This window comes from Balaenoptera borealis (assembly GCF_965194805.1).
Source record: "Balaenoptera borealis genome assembly, chromosome: 3".
Lineage (NCBI taxonomy): Eukaryota > Metazoa > Chordata > Mammalia > Artiodactyla > Balaenopteridae > Balaenoptera > Balaenoptera borealis.
Window position 1 is genome coordinate 76,430,528 of NC_138866.1, and position 6,000 is coordinate 76,436,527.

General features: G+C 60.3%; 2 pseudogenes across 2 annotated transcripts in view; both read left to right on the top strand.

The window, feature by feature from the left end:
* LOC309625860 (serine/arginine-rich splicing factor 3 pseudogene) overlaps positions 1-6,000 on the top strand; it is a 239,821-nt pseudogene extending 233,821 nt beyond the window's left edge. Inside the window, exon 3 of the transcript in view lies at positions 5,781-6,000. The product of the transcript in view is annotated as a serine/arginine-rich splicing factor 3 pseudogene (transcript). The remainder of the gene's footprint in view (positions 1-5,780) is intronic.
* LOC309625861 (serine/arginine-rich splicing factor 3 pseudogene) lies at positions 901-6,000 on the top strand (annotated as a pseudogene). The gene is made up of 3 exons: positions 901-988; positions 4,536-4,551; positions 5,106-6,000. The product of its transcript is annotated as a serine/arginine-rich splicing factor 3 pseudogene (transcript).

Here is a 6,000-nt window from a genome sequence, read left to right on the forward strand (position 1 = left end):
GTAGTGACGGCTGCACAGCTCAGTAAAGTGTCCCCACGCGCTCCGGTGCAGCCTGTGAGAGCATCGCTCTCAGGACGAAGGGCTGACCGCAGGAAGACTGAACGAGCACTGGGTCCTGGGCCCAGACGCTCAGCTGGGGACCCCCCCCCCCCGTGGGGAAGTCCCTGGGACTTGCTGAGCCTCCACCGAGACTGGCAGCAGCCCCAGGGCCTCACAGGGCGTGGCGCTCCCGGCCCCAGAGCCTACCCTCTGGTTCTCATCACCGCCTGTCACCAGACTTGCATGCAACGTTCCTTTCTTTTCTTTTGTCTTTTTAAAGGCAACTCTTGAATACACGTATTTAACATGCAGGGAACCAGTATTGACTCCTTGATCTGCGGCTTCCAGCCTCCAGAGTCTCGAGGACATCCACTTCCGTTTTTTTTACACGCCCTGTGCGTGGGGTTTGATGATGGAAACTGACACCGAGGGCGTCACCACGTGCGGGGTGACATCAGCGGAAGAATCCCGTGGCGAGGGCCTGCCTGAGAACCACGGGAGAGCCCGGGCCCTCCCCGCCCCCTGCCTGCAGCCCCGCGCCCGCACCCACCTGGGAGCGGAGCTGGTGCGTCACTTGCCAGAACTCATGGAAGTAGGTCTCCAGCTCATCATGCTGCAACAGGGAGGGCGGGTTGGGCGTAGGCTTGGTGAAGTTGGCCACCATTGCCACGATGGCAATCTGGCGCCTCCCATCCTGCTGCAGGCAGCCCGGCTGCAGGCCAAAGCAGGCCATGTGCCCGGACTTCCCTTCCCTGGGGAGGGACGCGGGTGAGGCCCCGCTTCCACAGAGGAGCCCTGGCCCACGGCCGACAGGTTCCCCCACGCATGCACCGAGGGTAGAGGTCCAGGTAGAACTTGCCGATGGATGACCTTGTCCGCGGCCGCGTCCCGGACCATGTAGAGCCTCACATCTTCGTGACACACGTTGGCACCCTCCTCCAGGTCGAAGGTCAGCCCCAGCAGCTCCTGGGAGATGCCCAGCCGCCCGCGCATGACCACCTGCATGGGGAAGGACTCATTGAGCAGGTACCGGTCCACGTGGTAGCGCGTCTCCTCCCCCTGGTTCGTGTAGTAGCACAGGTCCTAGACGTTGATGGGCCCGTCAAAGTGCAGGCCCCGCCTCTGGCACTTGGCCTTCTTTAGGTCCAGGATCACGGCCGCTCCTGCTCCCCGAGGGGCTTCAGCTTCTGGGCCAGCTCATCTGCGGGCAGAGGGGAGAGGTTCGGCTATGTCCCTGTGGCAGCCTCCCAGCCGCCACCCACCCCACGCCCCTCGAGGCAGAATGAAGGGTTGGGGAAGGCGACCCCCAAGGGCTGACACAGTGGGGTCTCAGGCAGCACCACGTCCAGTCAAGGTCCGCCTGACCCCTGTCCCCACTGGGACTCGGGGAGGCGGGGTTACCTAGGAAAGTGGCCACCACCGGGCTGGTCTTGGCCATGTTCATCTCCAGCACGGAGTCGGCACGCGTGCTGAACCCCAGCAGGCGGGACTTCTGAGCCTGCAGCCTTACCGGCTCCCCGAGGATCGCGCAGTTCTCCTGGAACCCAGAGACGGCCAGCGCTGGGGACCGTGGGCCACGCCCTCCCCACGGGCCCCGGGCCAGGTCTCTGAGGGCGGGCAGGGCTCTCAGGCCACTGGCGGGCACAGCCAATCCCCCTCCCTCCTCCTCCTGGCCCGGATTTCTAGACACTTTGGTGCTGTCCTAACACGTGGTCTTTATGAACACAGGTCCTTTTGGAACCAGAAACGGCGTGAACCGTGATGAGCTCTAAGGCCAAGGGCAGGAAGAAATGTGACCAGGCTCTCCAGGAGCCACCCAGGGGCCTCGCCGGGCTCAACAATACAGACTCGGCTGCCGTGCAGACAGCAGGTCATCCCCACGGCGCCCGAACACCCAGCCCCCTGGATGGCGAGACGCCTGTTGCTGCCGGTGGCCCGGGGCTGGCTGGTGAGGCCCGGCCCCAGGCGTACGCCACCTTCTCTGGGGCCACCTCTCCGGCTCTGCGGTGGGGTTCTCCTGGGAGCCCCCAGTCACCACAGGACCAACGTGGCCTGTCTGCAGCCCAGGAAGGTGGGGACACAGGACTGTCCCCCACGCCCCCCACATCACCCACGAGGCCGAGCAAGCACCAGTGGTGTCTGCGGGGAAGATGAAGGGCTCATGCACAGCCCCCATCTACTGAAGATGCTGAACAGGAGAAGCACAGACTGCAGCCACACGCGGTATGGACCAAACGCAAGTGTCCTTGCAGGAACCGATGTCTGAATGTCAAGGCCGTACCCGGGCCACAGTGAGAAGGCCCAGACCCCACGCAAGGCACAGAGAGGAGATGGGGGGAACATCTGCGAAGCTGAGCTCATGGGGCATCACCCCAGAAGGAGAGGGAGAGGAGGAGGGAGAGGGAGAGAGAGGGAGGTGCAGACGTCTCTCCCTTCCCTGGGGGTTCTCTAGTGCAGCCAAGGCTGAAAAGCACTGCATTTCGGGAGATGGGTCCTCGTGGAAAAGTTAAATAGTAGCTCATGGCATTATCGACACATATTAAAAAGGCCCCAAATCTTGGGGAGTCAGGGAGGGGAGCTGGCGGCTGCCTCGTAAAGGAGGAGAGATTGGGCGTCAGAGGAGGTGCCTGTGCAGCCCGCCGCCGCCGCCCAGGGCCCCGCAGACTTCATCTCCCAGCTGTGGTCCCGGGCTGGAAGGCAGCGGGGAGGTCAAGCCGTCCAAGCATCAACGTTGACTTCAGGGCTGATCTAAAAGGCGCCTGGTGTTTGTTGAAGCAGAAGAAAGAGAAAGCAGTGGGGAGAGGAGGGGAGGGGGAGGGAGCCCCCATCAGCCCTTCTCCCTCTCTCCCTCTCTGTCTCCCTCTCTCCCTCCTTCCCTCCCTCCCTCTACCTCCCTGCTTCTCACTCTCACTCTCCCTCCATCTCTCCCTCTGCCTCTCTCCCTCTCCCTCTTTCCCTCTCCCTCTCTCCCTGTCCCCCTTTCCCTGTCCCTGTTTCCCTGTTCCGCTCTTCCGATACCTCATTCCCTCTCCCTCTCTCTCTCTCTCCCTCTCTCCCTCTCTCCCTCTCTCCCTCTCTCCCTCCCTCTCTCCCTCTCCTGCTCCCTCTCCCTCTCCCTCTCCCTCTCCCTCCACCTCCTTCCCTCTCTGGAGAGGGTGCCTGCTTCCTTCTCTGTCTCCCTCTCTGGAGAGGGAAGGAGGTGGAGGGAGAGGGATAGAGGGAGGGAGGGAAAGACAAAGGCGTCTCTCCCTCCCTCCCTCTCTCCCTCTCTCCCTCCCTCTCTCCATCTCCCTCACTCCCTCCCAGAGATGGAGAGACAGAGGAAGAGGCAGAGACAAGGGAGAGGGAGAGAGGGAGAGGGAGAGAGAGGGGGGAGGGAGGGAGAGAGAGAGAGGTGTCTTCCTCCCTCCCTTTCCCTCTCTCCCTCCCTCTCTCCCTCTCCCGCTCCCTCTCCCTCTCTGGAGAGGGAAGGAGGTGGAGGGAGAGGGAGCAGGAGAGAGAGGGGGAGAGGGAGAGAGGGATAGAGGGAGGGAAGGAAAGACAAAGACGTCTCTCCCCCCCTCCCTCTATCCCTCTCTCCCTCCCTTTATCCCTCTCTCGCTCCCTCTCTCCCACTCCCTTGCTCCCTCTCCTCCCTCTCCCTCTCCCTCCAACTCTCCCTCTCCCTCCGTCTCTCCATCTCCCTCACTCCCTCCCAGAGACGGAGGAAGAGGCAGAGACAAGGGAGAGGGAGAGGGAGAAGGAGAGAGAGGGGGGAGAGAGGGAGAGAGAGAGAGGTCTCTTCCTCCCTCCCTTTCCCTCTCTCCTTCTTCTCTCCCTCTCTCCCTCTCCCTCTCTCCCCCCTCCCTCTGCTCCTCTCCCTCATCTCTGCCTCTCCCTCCATCTCTCCCTCTCTGAGAGGAAATGAGGGAGCGGGAGAGCCGGAGGGAGAGGGAGAGACGGAGGGAGCGGGAGAGACAGAGGGAGGGAGAGGGAGAAGGAGGGAGGGAGAGGGAGAGAGGAAGGGAAAGGGCGAGGGAGAGGGAGGGAGGGAGGGCGAGACATCTCTCCCTCTCCCTCTCCCTCCCCCTTCCTCTCCCTCTCCTAGAGGGAGGGAGGGAGAGGGAGAGACAGAGGGAGAGGAGAGGGAGGGAGCGAAGGAGAGGGGGAGTTGGAGAAGGAGGTAGGGAGAGGGAGAAGGAGAGAGGGTGCCTGCTTCCCTCTCTGTCTCCCTCCCTCCCTCTCCGTGTCCCTCTCTCCCCCCTCTCCCTCTCCCTCTGTCTCTCCCTCTCTGGGAGGGAGAGAGGGAGAGGGAGAGGGAGGGAGAGGGAGCAGGAGGGAAAATGATGGAGGGATGGAGAGGGAGAGAGGGTGAGGGAGAGAAGGAGGGAGGGAGAGGGAGGGAGGAAGAGACCTCTCCCTCCCTCCCTCTGCCTCCCTCCTTCTCCTCCCTCTTCTCCCTCTCCCTCCAACTCTCCCTCTCCCTCCGTCTCTCCATCTCCCTCACTCCCTCCCAGAGACGGAGAGACAGAGGTAGAGGCAGAGCGGAACACGGAAACAAGGACAGGGAAACAGGCACAGGGAGAGAGGCAGGGACAGAGGGAGAGGAGAGGGAAGAGGGAGAGGAAAGAGGGAGAGGAAAGAGAGAGAGGGAGGGAGAGAGGGAGAGACAGATGGAGAGAGAGGGAGGGAGAGAGAGAGAGGGAGAGGGAAAGAGGTAGAGGGAGAGCAGAACAGGGAAAGAGGGACAGGGAGGGAGAGAGGGAGGAGAGGAAGCAGGGAGAAAAGAGAGAAAGAACACACCATCTACATTTCTGTCAGATGACACCGGGGATCCTTACACAACCAGGAGAAAATAACACAGGGAGGCTCTTTCTCAGCTGGAACTGGAACTGCAGAGGGGGCCAAACACCACCAGGCTGGCCACACATGTCCAGCCGCCGCTCCAGCCCCGTCAGCCGTGAGTCTGGTCACCAGGGCTCTGAGTGTCTGCTCCAGGGAGCTGGGGTTCACCCTCTCACCGGTGAGGCCGGGCCAAGACCGCGGGGCCCCGGGCTGGACACATAGGGGGAAACGCATCCCCACAGGACAGCTTGTGCGAGCAGATTCAGCTGCCAGATTCTAGAGGCCCGGGACCACCCTGTGGCCCATGAAAAACAGGAGGCCACGAGGGTCTTGCATCGTGATTCCTGTCCGTTGGACTGTAAAGTTTATGTAGGGAATCTTGCAAACAGTGGTAACAAGGCTGAATTGGAACGAGATTTAGGCTATTACGGACCACTCTGAAGTGTGTGGGTTGCTAAAAGCCCTCCCGGCTTCGCTCTTGTTGAATGTGAAGATCCCCGAGATGCAGCCGATGCTGTCCGAGAACTAGATGGGAGAACACTATGTGGCTGCCGAGTAAGAGTGGACCTGTCGAATGGGGAAAAGAGAAGTCGCAATCGTGACCGCCTCCTTCTTGGGGTCGTCGCCCTCGAGATGATTATCGGAGGAGGAGTCCTCCACCTCCCACACATCTCCAAGATGGAGAGCTTTCTCCGTCAGCCAGAGCAGGTCCCTTTCTAGATATAGGAGAAGAGAGAGATGACTGTCCCAGGAGAGAAATCACAAGCCGTCCCGATCTTTCTCTAGGTCTCCTAGCCGATCTAGGTCAAATGAAAGGAAATAGAAGACCACTTTGCAAGAGGAGTGGTGTACAGGCAATAACTTCATTTGACAGGAGTAGGTACAGAAAATTCAAGTTTTGTTTGAGACTTCTGAAGCTTGGTGCACTTTTTAAATGTTTTAGTTGTTCACATTTGTTTGTCTCTTGGGACAGTGACCCATAAAGGTGTCATTCTCTATGGTTTGAAATGGGTCATATGAGGCTTGTGATATGAAGAATTGTTACCTTCCAATGTTCCCTTAAGCAAAATTGAATTTGCTTTGAATTTTTGGTCTTGCCTAGACTGATAATAAAACTTTAACTCCTGCCCACCTAAA